Consider the following 16,771-nt stretch of genomic DNA (forward strand, 5'->3'; position numbering starts at 1 on the left):
AATATTCGATTGGAAGCTGTTTTGGACAACTTTTCTTTTCTTCAGGCCAACCACTTGGCAGACCTCCGTACAACGCCCAGAAGACGATGGGAGATGTTGTCTGTGCTGGCGCAGGTTTTCCTTGCCAGACAGAGTGGAAAAGCTTTCTGCTAGGATGTAGACCACAAAAGACACTAAAGACGAAGGTACGATGCTCTCCGGAGCTAAGCACCGCACCCGGGCGTCTTTCGGCAGAAGCCGCGCTAAGGAGAGCACTGCGACCGGTAGAATCTTTGCGCGAAGAAGCCTCTTCTTTGCCTCCAGGAGCCGGAGAGAGCGGCAGCATCAGAAAGGTGAAGAAGGAAGCTGTACAACACTGGGATTGTGTGCGCAGCTTGCTAACTGATAGAAAACAGTACCTTTGCACTCTCCTGACTTTTCCAATCACATGAATATTCGATTGGAAGCTGTTTTGGACAACTTTTCTTCAAGCCAACCACTTGGCAGACCTTTGTGCAAAGTCTAGAACACGATGGGAGATGTTTTCTGTCTTGGTGCAGGTGTTGCTTGCCAGACACAATAGTATAGCTTTTTGCTAGGATGTCGACCACAAAAGACGCTAAAGACGAAGGTACGATGCTCTCCGGAGCTAAGCACCGCACCCGGGCGTCTTTCGGCAGAAGCCGCGCAAAGGAGAGCACTGCGACCGGTAGAATCTTTGCGCGAAGAAGCCTCTTCTTTGCCTCCAGGAGCCGGAGAGAGCGGCAGCATCGGAAAGGTGAAGAAGGAAGCTGTACAACACTGGGATTGTGTGCGTAACTTGCCAACTGATAGAAAACAGTACCTTACCACTTTCCTGACTTTTCCAATCACATGAATATTCGATTGGAAGCTGTTTTGGACAACTTTTCTTTTCTTCATGCCAAGCACTTGGCAGACCTCCGTACAATGCCCAGAAGACGATGGGAGATGTTGTCTGTGCTGGCGCAGGTTTTCCTTGCCAGACAGAGTGGAAAAGCTTTCTGCTAGGATGTAGACCACAAAAGACGCTAAAGACGAAGGTACGATGCTCTCCGGAGCTAAGCACCGCACCCGGGCTTCTTTCGGCAGAAGCCGCGCTAAGAGCGCACTTTGACCGGTACAATCGTCTTTGCGCGAAGAAGCCGCTTCTTCGCCTCCAGGAGACGGAGAGAGCGGCAGCATCGGAAAGGTGAAGAAGGAAGCTGTACAACACTGGGATTGTGTGCACAACTTGCCAACTGATAGAAAACAGTACCTTACCATTCTCCTGACTTTTCCAATCACATGAATAGTCGATTGGAAGCTGTTTTGGACAGCTTTTCTTTTCTTTATGCCAAACACTGGGCAGACCTCCGTGCAACGTCCAGAACACGATGGGAGATGTTTTCTGTGTTGGCGCAGGTTTTCCTTGCCAGACATAGTGGAAAAGCTTTCTGCTAGGATGTAGACCACAAAAGACGCTAAAGACGAAGGTACGATGCTCTCCGGAGCTAAGCGCCGCTCCCGGGCTTCTTTCGGTAGAAGCCGCGCTAAGAGCGCACTTTGACCGGTACAATCGTCTTTGCGCGAAGAAGCCGCTTCTTCGGCTCCAGGTGCCGGAGAGAGCGGCAGCATCGGAAAGGTGAAGAAGGAAGCTGTACAACACTGGGATTGAGTGCGCAGCTTGCCAACTGATAGAAAACAGTACCTTACCATTCTCCTGACTTTTCCAATCACATGAATATTCGATTGGAAGCTGTTTTGGAAACCTTTTCTTTTCTTCATGCCAACCACTTGGCAGACCTTTGTTCAACGTCTAGAACACGATGGGAGATGTTCTCTGTGCTGGCGCAAGTTTTGCTTGCCAGACACAATAGTAAAGCTTTCTGCTAGGATGTAGACCACAAAAGACGCTAAAGACGAAGGTACGATGCTCTCCGGACCTAAGCGTCGCTCCCGGGCGTCTTTCGGCAGAATCCGCGCTAAGGAGAGCACTGTGACCGGTACAATCGTCTTTGCGCGAAGAAGACGCTTCTTCGCCTCCAGGAGCCGGAGAGAGCGGCAGCATCAGAAAGGTGAAGAAGGAAGCTGTACAACACTGGGATTGTGTGCGCAGCTTGCCAGCTGATAGGAAACAGTACCTTACCACTTTCCTGACTTTTCCGATCACATGAATATTCGATTGGAAGCTGTTTTGGACAACTTTCCTTTTCTTCTCGTCAATCACTTGGCAGACCTCCGAGCAACTTCCAGAACACGATGGGAGATGTTTTCTGTGCTGGCGCAAGTTTTGCTTACCAGAGAGTGTAGAAAAGCTTTCTGCTAAGATGTAGACGACAAAAGACGCTAAAGACCTAGGTTACGATGCTCTCCGAAGGTAAGCGCCGCTCCCGGGCGTCTTTCGGCAGAAGCCGCGCTAAGAGAGCACTGTGACCGGTACAATCGTCTTTGTGCGAAGAAGCCGCTTCTTCAGCTCGAGGAGCCGGAGAGAGCGGCAGCATCGGAAAGGTGAAGAAGGAAGCTGTACAACACTGGGATTGTGTGCGCAACTTGCCAACTGATAGAAAACAGTACCTTACCACTTTCCTGACTTTTCCAATCACATGAATATTCGATTGGAAGCTGTTTTGGACAACTTTTCTTTTCTTCATGCCAACCACTTGGCAGACCTCCGTACAACGCCCAGAAGACGATGGGAGATGTTGTCTGTGCTGGCGCAGGTTTTCCTTGCCAGACAGAGTGGAAAAGCTTTCTGCTAGGATGTAGACCTCAAAAGACGCTAAAGACGAAGGTACGATGCTCTCCGGAGCTAAGCGCCGCTCCCGGGCGTCTTTCGGCAGAAGCCGCGCTAAGGAGAGCACTGTGACGGGTAAAATCTACTTTGCGCGAAGAAGCCGCTTCTTCGCCTCCAGGAGCCGGAGAGAGCGGCAGCATCAGAAAGGTGAAGAAGGAAGCTGTACAACACTGGGATTGTGTGCGCAGCTTGCTAACTGATAGAAAACAGTACCTTTGCACTCTCCTGACTTTTCCAATCACATGAATATTCGATTGGAAGCTGTTTTGGACAACTTTTCTTCAAGCCAACCACTTGGCAGACCTTTGTGCAAAGTCTAGAACACGATGGGAGATGTTTTCTGTCTTGGTGCAGGTGTTGCTTGCCAGACACAATAGTATAGCTTTTTGCTAGGATGTCGACCACAAAAGACGCTAAAGACGAAGGTACGATGCTCTCCGGAGCTAAGCACCGCACCCGGGCTTCTTTCGGCAGAAGCCGCGCAAAGGAGAGCACTGCGACCGGTAGAATCTTTGCGCGAAGAAGCCTCTTCTTTGCCTCCAGGAGCCGGAGAGAGCGGCAGCATCGGAAAGGTGAAGAAGGAAGCTGTACAACACTGGGATTGTGTGCGTAACTTGCCAACTGATAGAAAACAGTACCTTACCACTTTCCTGACTTTTCCAATCACATGAATATTCGATTGGAAGCTGTTTTGGACAACTTTTCTTTTCTTCATGCCAAGCACTTGGCAGACCTCCGTACAATGCCCAGAAGACGATGGGAGATGTTGTCTGTGCTGGCGCAGGTTTTCCTTGCCAGACAGAGTGGAAAAGCTTTCTGCTAGGATGTAGACCACAAAAGACGCTAAAGACGAAGGTACGATGCTCTCCGGAGCTAAGCACCGCACCCGGGCTTCTTTCGGCAGAAGCCGCGCTAAGAGCGCACTTTGACCGGTACAATCGTCTTTGCGCGAAGAAGCCGCTTCTTCGCCTCCAGGAGACGGAGAGAGCGGCAGCATCGGAAAGGTGAAGAAGGAAGCTGTACAACACTGGGATTGTGTGCACAACTTGCCAACTGATAGAAAACAGTACCTTACCATTCTCCTGACTTTTCCAATCACATGAATAGTCGATTGGAAGCTGTTTTGGACAGCTTTTCTTTTCTTTATGCCAAACACTGGGCAGACCTCCGTGCAACGTCCAGAACACGATGGGAGATGTTTTCTGTGTTGGCGCAGGTTTTCCTTGCCAGACATAGTGGAAAAGCTTTCTGCTAGGATGTAGACCACAAAAGACGCTAAAGACGAAGGTACGATGCTCTCCGGAGCTAAGCGCCGCTCCCGGGCTTCTTTCGGTAGAAGCCGCGCTAAGAGCGCACTTTGACCGGTACAATCGTCTTTGCGCGAAGAAGCCGCTTCTTCGGCTCCAGGTGCCGGAGAGAGCGGCAGCATCGGAAAGGTGAAGAAGGAAGCTGTACAACACTGGGATTGTGTGCGCAGCTTGCCAGCTGATAGGAAACAGTACCTTACCACTTTCCTGACTTTTCCGATCACATGAATATTCGATTGGAAGCTGTTTTGGACAACTTTCCTTTTCTTCTCGTCAATCACTTGGCAGACCTCCGAGCAACTTCCAGAACACGATGGGAGATGTTTTCTGTGCTGGCGCAAGTTTTGCTTACCAGAGAGTGTAGAAAAGCTTTCTGCTAAGATGTAGACGACAAAAGACGCTAAAGACCTAGGTTACGATGCTCTCCGAAGGTAAGCGCCGCTCCCGGGCGTCTTTCGGCAGAAGCCGCGCTAAGAGAGCACTGTGACCGGTACAATCGTCTTTGTGCGAAGAAGCCGCTTCTTCAGCTCGAGGAGCCGGAGAGAGCGGCAGCATCGGAAAGGTGAAGAAGGAAGCTGTACAACACTGGGATTGTGTGCGCAACTTGCCAACTGATAGAAAACAGTACCTTACCACTTTCCTGACTTTTCCAATCACATGAATATTCGATTGGAAGCTGTTTTGGACAACTTTTCTTTTCTTCATGCCAACCACTTGGCAGACCTCCGTACAACGCCCAGAAGACGATGGGAGATGTTGTCTGTGCTGGCGCAGGTTTTCCTTGCCAGACAGAGTGGAAAAGCTTTCTGCTAGGATGTAGACCTCAAAAGACGCTAAAGACGAAGGTACGATGCTCTCCGGAGCTAAGCGCCGCTCCCGGGCGTCTTTCGGCAGAAGCCGCGCTAAGGAGAGCACTGTGACGGGTAAAATCTACTTTGCGCGAAGAAGCCGCTTCTTCGCCTCCAGGAGTCGGAGAGAGCGGCAGCTTCGGACAGGAGAAGAAGGAAGCTGTACAACACTGGGATTGTGTGCGCAGCTTGCTAACTGATAGAAAACAGTACCTTTGCACTGTCCTGACTTTTCCAATCACATGAACATTCGATTGGAAGCTGTTTTGGACAACATTTCTTTCCTTTATGCCAAGTACTTGGAAGACCTCCGTGCAACGTCTAGAACACGATGGGAGATGTTCTCTGTGCTGGCGCAAGTTTTGATTTCCAGACATAGCGGAAAAGCTTTCTGCTAGGATGTAGACCACAAAAGACGCTAAAGACGAAGGTACGATGCTCTCCGGAGCTAAGCACCGCACCCGGGCGTCTTTCGGCAGAAGCCGCGCTAAGGAGAGCACTGTGACGGGTAAAATCTTCCTCGCGCGAAGAAGCCGCTTCTTCGCCTCCAGGAGTCGGAGAGAGCGGCAGCATCAGAAAGGTGAAGAAGGAAGCTGTACAAGACTGGGATTGTGTGCGCAGCTTGCTAACTGATAGAAAACAGTACCTTTGCACTCTCCTGACTTTTCCAATCACATGAATATTCGATTGGAAGCTGTTTTGGACAACTTTTCTTTTCTTCAAGCCAACCACTTGGCAGACCTTCGTGCAACGTCCAGAACACGATGGGAGATGTTTTCTGTCTTGGTGCAGGTGTTGCTTGCCAGACACAATAGTAAAGCTTTTTGCTAGGATGTCGACCACAAAAGACGCTAAAGACGAAGGTACGATGCTCTCCGGAGCTAAGCGCCGCTCCCGGGCTTCTTTCGGTAGAAGCCGCGCTAAGAGAGCACTTTGACCGGTACAATCGTCTTTGCGCGAAGAAGCTGCTTCTTCGGCTCCAGGAGCCGGAGAGAGCGGCAGCATCGGAAAGGTGAAGAAGGAAGCTGTACAACACTGGGATTGTGTGCGCAGCTTGCCAAATGATAGAAAACAGTACCTTACCACTTTCCTGACTTTTCCGATCACATGAATATTCGATTGGAAGCTGTTTTGGACAACTTTCCTTTTCTTCTTGTCAATCACTTGGCAGACCTCCGAGCAACGTCCAGAACACGATGGGAGATGTTTTCTGTGCTGGCGCAAGTTTTGCTTACCAGAGAGAGTAGAAAAGCTTTCTGCTAAGATGTAGACGACAAAAGACGCTAAAGACCTAGGTTACGATGCTCTCCGGAGCTAAGCGCCGCTCCCGGGCGCCTTTCGGCAGAAGCCGCGCTAAGAGAGCACTGTGACCGGTACAATCGTCTTTGTGCGAAGAAGCCGCTTCTTCGCCTCCAGGAGCCGGAGAGAGCGGCAGCATCGGAAAGGTGAAGAAGGAAGCTGTACAACACTGGGATTGTGTGCGCAACTTGCCAACTGATAGAAAACAGTACCTTACCATTCTCCTGACTTTTCCAATCACATGAATATTCGATTGGAAGCTGTTTTGGACAACTTTTCTTTTCTTCAAGCCAACCACTTGGCAGACCTTCGTGCAAAGTCTAGAACACGATGGGAGATGTTTTCTGTCTTGGTGCAGGTGTTGCTTGCCAGACACAATAGTAAAGCTTTTTGCTAGGATGTCGACCACAAAAGACGCTAAAGACGAAGGTACGATGCTCTCCGGAGCTAAGCGCCGCTCCCGGGCTTCTTTCGGTAGAAGCCGCGCTAAGAGAGCACTTTGACCGGTACAATCGTCTTTGCGCGAAGAAGCTGCTTCTTCGGCTCCAGGAGCCGGAGAGAGCGGCAGCATCGGAAAGGTGAAGAAGGAAGCTGTACAACACTGGGATTGTGTGCGCAGCTTGCCAAATGATAGAAAACAGTACCTTACCACTTTCCTGACTTTTCCGATCACATGAATATTCGATTGGAAGCTGTTTTGGACAACTTTCCTTTTCTTCTTGTCAATCACTTGGCAGACCTCCGAGCAACGTCCAGAACACGATGGGAGATGTTTTCTGTGCTGGCGCAAGTTTTGCTTACCAGAGAGAGTAGAAAAGCTTTCTGCTAAGATGTAGACGACAAAAGACGCTAAAGACCTAGGTTACGATGCTCTCCGGAGCTAAGCGCCGCTCCCGGGCGCCTTTCGGCAGAAGCCGCGCTAAGAGAGCACTGTGACCGGTACAATCGTCTTTGTGCGAAGAAGCCGCTTCTTCGCCTCCAGGAGCCGGAGAGAGCGGCAGCATCGGAAAGGTGAAGAAGGAAGCTGTACAACACTGGGATTGTGTGCGCGACTTGCCAACTGATAGAAAACAGTACCTTACCATTCTCCTGACTTTTCCAATCACATGAATATTCGATTGGAAGCTGTTTCGGACAGGTTTTCTTTTCTTCTTGTCAAACACTTGGCAGACCTCCGTACAACGCCCAGAAGACGATGGGAGATGTTGTCTGTGCTGGCGCAGGTTTTCCTTGCCAGACAGAGTGGAAAAGCTTTCTGCTAGGATGTAGACCTCAAAAGACGCTAAAGACGAAGGTACGATGCTCTCCGGAGCTAAGCGCCGCTCCTGGGGCGTCTTTCGGCAGAAGCCGCGCTAAGGAGAGCACTGTGACCGGTACAATCTTCTTTGCGCGAAGAAGCCGCTTCTTCGGCTCCAGGAGCCGGAGAGAGCGGCAGCTTCGGACAGGAGAAGAAGGAAGCTGTACAACACTGGGATTGTGTGCGTAGCTTGCTAACTGATAGAAAACAGTACCTTTGCACTCTCCTGACTTTTCCGATCACATGAATATTCGATGGGAAGCTGTTTCGGACAGGTTTTCTTTTCTTCTTGTCAAACACTTGGCAGACGTCCGTGCAACGTCTAGAACACGATGGGAGATGTTTTCTGTGCTGGCGCAAGTTTTGATTGCCAGACATAGCGGAAAAGCTTTCTGCTAGGATGTAGACCACAAAAGACGCTAAAGACGAAGGTACGATGCTCTCCGGAGCTAAGCACCGCACCCGGGCTTCTTTCGGCAGAAGCCGCGCTAAGAGCGCACTTTGACCGGTACAATCGTCTTTGCGCGAAGAAGCCGCTTCTTCGCCTCCAGGAGCCGGAGAGAGCGGCAGCATCGGAAAGGTGAAGAAGGAAGTTGTACAACACTGGGATTGTGTGCTCAACTTGCCAACTGATAGAAAACAGTACCTTACACTTTCCTGACTTTTCCAATCACATGAATATTCGATTGGAAGCTGTTTCGGACAGCTTTTCTTTTCTTCTTGTCAAACATTTGGCAGACGTCCGTGCAACGTCTAGAACACGATGGGAGATGTTTTCTGTGCTGGCGCAGGTTTTCCTTGCCAGATAGAGTGGAAAAGCTTTCTGCTAGGATATAGACCACAAAAGACGCTGAAGACGAAGGTACGATGCTCTCCGGAGCTAAGCGCCTCTCTATAGCTTCTTTCGGCAGAAGCGGCGCTAAGAGAGCACTGTGAGCGGTACAATCGTCTTTGCGCGAAGAAGCCGCTTCTTCGGCTCCGGGAGCCGGAGAGAGCGGCAGCATCGGAAAGGCGAAGAAGGAAGCTGTACAACACTGGGATTGTGTGCACAACTTGCCAACTGATAGAAAACAGTACCTTATCATTCTCCTGACTTTTCCAATCACATGAATATTCGATTGGAAGCTGTTTTGGACAACTTTTCTTTTCTTCATGCCAAGCACTTGGCAGACCTCCGTACAATGCCCAGAAGACGATGGGAGATGTTGTCTGTGCTGGCGCAGGTTTTCCTTGCCAGACAGAGTGGAAAAGCTTTCTGCTAGGATGTAGACCACAAAAGACGCTAAAGACGAAGGTACGATGCTCTCCGGAGCTAAGCGCCGCTCCCGGGCTTCTTTCGGTAGAAGCCGCGCTAAGAGCGCACTTTGACCGGTACAATCGTCTTTGCGCGAAGAAGCCGCTTCTTCGGCTCCAGGTGCCGGAGAGAGCGGCAGCATCGGAAAGGTGAAGAAGGAAGCTGTACAACACTGGGATTGAGTGCGCAGCTTGCCAACTGATAGAAAACAGTACCTTACCATTTTTCTGACTTTTCCAATCACATGAATATTCGATTGGAAGCTGTTTTGGAAACCTTTTCTTTTCTTCATGCCAACCACTTGGCAGACCTCCGTTCAACGTCTAGAACACGATGGGAGATGTTCTCTGTGCTGGCGCAAGTTTTGCTTGCCAGACACAATAGTAAAGCTTTCTGCTAGGATGTAGACCACAAAAGACGCTAAAGACGAAGGTACGATGCTCTCCGGACCTAAGCGTCGCTCCCGGGCGTCTTTCGGCAGAATCCGCGCTAAGGAGAGCACTGTGACCGGTACAATCGTCTTTGCGCGAAGAAGACGCTTCTTCGCCTCCAGGAGCCGGAGAGAGCGGCAGCATCGGAAAGGTGAAGAAGGAAGCTGTACAACACTGGGATTGTGTGCGCAGCTTGCCAGCTGATAGGAAACAGTACCTTACCACTTTCCTGACTTTTCCGATCACATGAATATTCGATTGGAAGCTGTTTTGGACAACTTTCCTTTTCTTCTCGTCAATCACTTGGCAGACCTCCGAGCAACTTCCAGAACACGATGGGAGATGTTTTCTGTGCTGGCGCAAGTTTTGCTTACCAGAGAGTGTAGAAAAGCTTTCTGCTAAGATGTAGACGACAAAAGACGCTAAAGACCTAGGTTACGATGCTCTCCGAAGGTAAGCGCCGCTCCCGGGCGTCTTTCGGCAGAAGCCGCGCTAAGAGAGCACTGTGACCGGTACAATCGTCTTTGTGCGAAGAAGCCGCTTCTTCAGCTCGAGGAGCCGGAGAGAGCGGCAGCATCGGAAAGGTGAAGAAGGAAGCTGTACAACACTGGGATTGTGTGCACAACTTGCCAACTGATAGAAAACAGTACCTTACCACTTTCCTGACTTTTCCAATCACATGAATATTCGATTGGAAGCTGTTTTGGACAACTTTTCTTTTCTTCATGCCAACCACTTGGCAGACCTCCGTACAACGCCCAGAAGACGATGGGAGATGTTGTCTGTGCTGGCGCAGGTTTTCCTTGCCAGACAGAGTGGAAAAGCTTTCTGCTAGGATGTAGACCTCAAAAGACGCTAAAGACGAAGGTACGATGCTCTCCGGAGCTAAGCGCCGCTCCCGGGCGTCTTTCGGCAGAAGCCGCGCTAAGGAGAGCACTGTGACGGGTAAAATCTACTTTGCGCGAAGAAGCCGCTTCTTCGCCTCCAGGAGTCGGAGAGAGCGGCAGCTTCGGACAGGAGAAGAAGGAAGCTGTACAACACTGGGATTGTGTGCGCAGCTTGCTAACTGATAGAAAACAGTACCTTTGCACTGTCCTGACTTTTCCAATCACATGAACATTCGATTGGAAGCTGTTTTGGACAACATTTCTTTCCTTTATGCCAAGTACTTGGAAGACCTCCGTGCAACGTCTAGAACACGATGGGAGATGTTTTCTGTGCTGGCGCAAGTTTTGCTTACCAGAGAGAGTAGAAAAGCTTTCTGCTAAGATGTAGACGACAAAAGACGCTAAAGACCTAGGTTACGATGCTCTCCGGAGCTAAGCGCCGCTCCCGGGCGCCTTTCGGCAGAAGCCGCGCTAAGAGAGCACTGTGACCGGTACAATCGTCTTTGTGCGAAGAAGACGCTTCTTCGCCTCCAGGAGCCGGAGAGAGCGGCAGCATCGGAAAGGTGAAGAAGGAAGCTGTACAACACTGGGATTGTGTGCGCAACTTGCCAACTGATAGAAAACAGTACCTTACCATTCTCCTGACTTTTCCAATCACATGAATATTCGATTGGAAGCTGTTTTGGACAACTTTTCTTTTCTTCAAGCCAACCACTTGGCAGACCTTCGTGCAAAGTCTAGAACACGATGGGAGATGTTTTCTGTCTTGGTGCAGGTGTTGCTTGCCAGACACAATAGTAAAGCTTTTTGCTAGGATGTCGACCACAAAAGACGCTAAAGACGAAGGTACGATGCTCTCCGGAGCTAAGCGCCGCTCCCGGGCTTCTTTCGGTAGAAGCCGCGCTAAGAGAGCACTTTGACCGGTACAATCGTCTTTGCGCGAAGAAGCTGCTTCTTCGGCTCCAGGAGCCGGAGAGAGCGGCAGCATCGGAAAGGTGAAGAAGGAAGCTGTACAACACTGGGATTGTGTGCGCAGCTTGCCAAATGATAGAAAACAGTACCTTACCACTTTCCTGACTTTTCCGATCACATGAATATTCGATTGGAAGCTGTTTTGGACAACTTTCCTTTTCTTCTTGTCAATCACTTGGCAGACCTCCGAGCAACGTCCAGAACACGATGGGAGATGTTTTCTGTGCTGGCGCAAGTTTTGCTTACCAGAGAGAGTAGAAAAGCTTTCTGCTAAGATGTAGACGACAAAAGACGCTAAAGACCTAGGTTACGATGCTCTCCGGAGCTAAGCGCCGCTCCCGGGCGCCTTTCGGCAGAAGCCGCGCTAAGAGAGCACTGTGACCGGTACAATCGTCTTTGTGCGAAGAAGCCGCTTCTTCGCCTCCAGGAGCCGGAGAGAGCGGCAGCATCAGAAAGGTGAAGAAGGAAGCTGTACAACACTGGGATTGTGTGCGCAGCTTGCTAACTGATAGAAAACAGTACCTTTGCACTCTCCTGACTTTTCCAATCACATGAATATTCGATTGGAAGCTGTTTTGGACAACTTTTCTTCAAGCCAACCACTTGGCAGACCTTTGTGCAAAGTCTAGAACACGATGGGAGATGTTTTCTGTCTTGGTGCAGGTGTTGCTTGCCAGACACTATAGTATAGCTTTTTGCTAGGATGTCGACCACAAAAGACGCTAAAGACGAAGGTACGATGCTCTCCGGAGCTAAGCACCGCACCCGGGCGTCTTTCGGCAGAAGCCGCGCTAAGGAGAGCACTGCGACCGGTAGAATGTTTGCGCGAAGAAGCCTCTTCTTTGCCTCCAGGAGCCGGAGAGAGCGGCAGCATCGGAAAGGTGAAGAAGGAAGCTGTACAACACTGGGATTGTGTGCGTAACTTGCCAACTGATAGAAAACAGTACCTTACCACTTTCCTGACTTTTCCAATCACATGAATATTCGATTGGAAGCTGTTTTGGACAACTTTTCTTTTCTTCATGCCAAGCACTTGGCAGACCTCCGTACAATGCCCAGAAGACGATGGGAGATGTTGTCTGTGCTGGCGCAGGTTTTCCTTGCCAGACAGAGTGGAAAAGCTTTCTGCTAGGATGTAGACCACAAAAGACGCTAAAGACGAAGGTACGATGCTCTCCGGAGCTAAGCACCGCACCCGGGCTTCTTTCGGCAGAAGCCGCGCTAAGAGCGCACTTTGACCGGTACAATCGTCTTTGCGCGAAGAAGCCGCTTCTTCGCCTCCAGGAGACGGAGAGAGCGGCAGCATCGGAAAGGTGAAGAAGGAAGCTGTACAACACTGGGATTGTGTGCACAACTTGCCAACTGATAGAAAACAGTACCTTACCATTCTCCTGACTTTTCCAATCACATGAATAGTCGATTGGAAGCTGTTTTGGACAGCTTTTCTTTTCTTTATGCCAAACACTGGGCAGACCTCCGTGCAACGTCCAGAACACGATGGGAGATGTTTTCTGTGTTGGCGCAGGTTTTCCTTGCCAGACATAGTGGAAAAGCTTTCTGCTAGGATGTAGACCACAAAAGACGCTAAAGACGAAGGGACGATGCTCTCCGGAGCTAAGCGCCGCTCCCGGGCTTCTTTCGGTAGAAGCCGCGCTAAGAGCGCACTTTGACCGGTACAATCGTCTTTGCGCGAAGAAGCCGCTTCTTCGGCTCCAGGTGCCGGAGAGAGCGGCAGCATCGGAAAGGTGAAGAAGGAAGCTGTACAACACTGGGATTGAGTGCGCAGCTTGCCAACTGATAGAAAACAGTACCTTACCATTCTCCTGACTTTTCCAATCACATGAATATTCGATTGGAAGCTGTTTTGGAAACCTTTTCTTTTCTTCATGCCAACCACTTGGCAGACCTTTGTTCAACGTCTAGAACACGATGGGAGATGTTCTCTGTGCTGGCGCAAGTTTTGCTTGCCAGACACAATAGTAAAGCTTTCTGCTAGGATGTAGACCACAAAAGACGCTAAAGACGAAGGTACGATGCTCTCCGGACCTAAGCGTCGCTCCCGGGCGTCTTTCGGCAGAATCCGCGCTAAGGAGAGCACTGTGACCGGTACAATCGTCTTTGCGCGAAGAAGACGCTTCTTCGCCTCCAGGAGCCGGAGAGAGCGGCAGCATCAGAAAGGTGAAGAAGGAAGCTGTACAACACTGGGATTGTGTGCGCAGCTTGCCAGCTGATAGGAAACAGTACCTTACCACTTTCCTGACTTTTCCGATCACATGAATATTCGATTGGAAGCTGTTTTGGACAACTTTCCTTTTCTTCTCGTCAATCACTTGGCAGACCTCCGAGCAACTTCCAGAACACGATGGGAGATGTTTTCTGTGCTGGCGCAAGTTTTGCTTACCAGAGAGTGTAGAAAAGCTTTCTGCTAAGATGTAGACGACAAAAGACGCTAAAGACCTAGGTTACGATGCTCTCCGAAGGTAAGCGCCGCTCCCGGGCGTCTTTCGGCAGAAGCCGCGCTAAGAGAGCACTGTGACCGGTACAATCGTCTTTGTGCGAAGAAGCCGCTTCTTCAGCTCGAGGAGCCGGAGAGAGCGGCAGCATCGGAAAGGTGAAGAAGGAAGCTGTACAACACTGGGATTGTGTGCGCAACTTGCCAACTGATAGAAAACAGTACCTTACCACTTTCCTGACTTTTCCAATCACATGAATATTCGATTGGAAGCTGTTTTGGACAACTTTTCTTTTCTTCATGCCAACCACTTGGCAGACCTCCGTACAACGCCCAGAAGACGATGGGAGATGTTGTCTGTGCTGGCGCAGGTTTTCCTTGCCAGACAGAGTGGAAAAGCTTTCTGCTAGGATGTAGACCTCAAAAGACGCTAAAGACGAAGGTACGATGCTCTCCGGAGCTAAGCGCCGCTCCCGGGCGTCTTTCGGCAGAAGCCGCGCTAAGGAGAGCACTGTGACGGGTAAAATCTACTTTGCGCGAAGAAGCCGCTTCTTCGCCTCCAGGAGTCGGAGAGAGCGGCAGCTTCGGACAGGAGAAGAAGGAAGCTGTACAACACTGGGATTGTGTGCGCAGCTTGCTAACTGATAGAAAACAGTACCTTTGCACTGTCCTGACTTTTCCAATCACATGAACATTCGATTGGAAGCTGTTTTGGACAACATTTCTTTCCTTTATGCCAAGTACTTGGAAGACCTCCGTGCAACGTCTAGAACACGATGGGAGATGTTCTCTGTGCTGGCGCAAGTTTTGATTTCCAGACATAGCGGAAAAGCTTTCTGCTAGGATGTAGACCACAAAAGACGCTAAAGACGAAGGTACGATGCTCTCCGGAGCTAAGCACCGCACCCGGGCGTCTTTCGGCAGAAGCCGCGCTAAGGAGAGCACTGTGACGGGTAAAATCTTCCTCGCGCGAAGAAGCCGCTTCTTCGCCTCCAGGAGTCGGAGAGAGCGGCAGCATCAGAAAGGTGAAGAAGGAAGCTGTACAAGACTGGGATTGTGTGCGCAGCTTGCTAACTGATAGAAAACAGTACCTTTGCACTCTCCTGACTTTTCCAATCACATGAATATTCGATTGGAAGCTGTTTTGGACAACTTTTCTTTTCTTCAAGCCAACCACTTGGCAGACCTTCGTGCAAAGTCTAGAACACGATGGGAGATGTTTTCTGTCTTGGTGCAGGTGTTGCTTGCCAGACACAATAGTAAAGCTTTTTGCTAGGATGTCGACCACAAAAGACGCTAAAGACGAAGGTACGATGCTCTCCGGAGCTAAGCGCCGCTCCCGGGCTTCTTTCGGTAGAAGCCGCGCTAAGAGAGCACTTTGACCGGTACAATCGTCTTTGCGCGAAGAAGCTGCTTCTTCGGCTCCAGGAGCCGGAGAGAGCGGCAGCATCGGAAAGGTGAAGAAGGAAGCTGTACAACACTGGGATTGTGTGCGCAGCTTGCCAAATGATAGAAAACAGTACCTTACCACTTTCCTGACTTTTCCGATCACATGAATATTCGATTGGAAGCTGTTTTGGACAACTTTCCTTTTCTTCTTGTCAATCACTTGGCAGACCTCCGAGCAACGTCCAGAACACGATGGGAGATGTTTTCTGTGCTGGCGCAAGTTTTGCTTACCAGAGAGAGTAGAAAAGCTTTCTGCTAAGATGTAGACGACAAAAGACGCTAAAGACCTAGGTTACGATGCTCTCCGGAGCTAAGCGCCGCTCCCGGGCGCCTTTCGGCAGAAGCCGCGCTAAGAGAGCACTGTGACCGGTACAATCGTCTTTGTGCGAAGAAGCCGCTTCTTCGCCTCCAGGAGCCGGAGAGAGCGGCAGCATCGGAAAGGTGAAGAAGGAAGCTGTACAACACTGGGATTGTGTGCGCAACTTGCCAACTGATAGAAAACAGTACCTTACCATTCTCCTGACTTTTCCAATCACATGAATATTCGATTGGAAGCTGTTTTGGACAACTTTTCTTTTCTTCAAGCCAACCACTTGGCAGACCTTCGTGCAAAGTCTAGAACACGATGGGAGATGTTTTCTGTCTTGGTGCAGGTGTTGCTTGCCAGACACAATAGTAAAGCTTTTTGCTAGGATGTCGACCACAAAAGACGCTAAAGACGAAGGTACGATGCTCTCCGGAGCTAAGCGCCGCTCCCGGGCTTCTTTCGGTAGAAGCCGCGCTAAGAGAGCACTTTGACCGGTACAATCGTCTTTGCGCGAAGAAGCTGCTTCTTCGGCTCCAGGAGCCGGAGAGAGCGGCAGCATCGGAAAGGTGAAGAAGGAAGCTGTACAACACTGGGATTGTGTGCGCAGCTTGCCAAATGATAGAAAACAGTACCTTACCACTTTCCTGACTTTTCCGATCACATGAATATTCGATTGGAAGCTGTTTTGGACAACTTTCCTTTTCTTCTTGTCAATCACTTGGCAGACCTCCGAGCAACGTCCAGAACACGATGGGAGATGTTTTCTGTGCTGGCGCAAGTTTTGCTTACCAGAGAGAGTAGAAAAGCTTTCTGCTAAGATGTAGACGACAAAAGACGCTAAAGACCTAGGTTACGATGCTCTCCGGAGCTAAGCGCCGCTCCCGGGCGCCTTTCGGCAGAAGCCGCGCTAAGAGAGCACTGTGAGCGGTACAATCGTCTTTGTGCGAAGAAGCCGCTTCTTCGCCTCCAGGAGCCGGAGAGAGCGGCAGCATCGGAAAGGTGAAGAAGGAAGCTGTACAACACTGGGATTGTGTGCGCGACTTGCCAACTGATAGAAAACAGTACCTTACCATTCTCCTGACTTTTCCAATCACATGAATATTCGATTGGAAGCTGTTTCGGACAGGTTTTCTTTTCTTCTTGTCAAACACTTGGCAGACCTCCGTACAACGCCCAGAAGACGATGGGAGATGTTGTCTGTGCTGGCGCAGGTTTTCCTTGCCAGACAGAGTGGAAAAGCTTTCTGCTAGGATGTAGACCTCAAAAGACGCTAAAGACGAAGGTACGATGCTCTCCGGAGCTAAGCGCCGCTCCTGGGGCGTCTTTCGGCAGAAGCCGCGCTAAGGAGAGCACTGTGACCGGTACAATCTTCTTTGCGCGAAGAAGCCGCTTCTTCGGCTCCAGGAGCCGGAGAGAGCGGCAGCTTCGGACAGGAGAAGAAGGAAGCTGTACAAC

The sequence above is a fragment of the Ammospiza nelsoni genome, chromosome 12 (assembly GCF_027579445.1).
Source record: "Ammospiza nelsoni isolate bAmmNel1 chromosome 12, bAmmNel1.pri, whole genome shotgun sequence".
In the NCBI taxonomy this organism is placed as follows: domain Eukaryota; kingdom Metazoa; phylum Chordata; class Aves; order Passeriformes; family Passerellidae; genus Ammospiza; species Ammospiza nelsoni.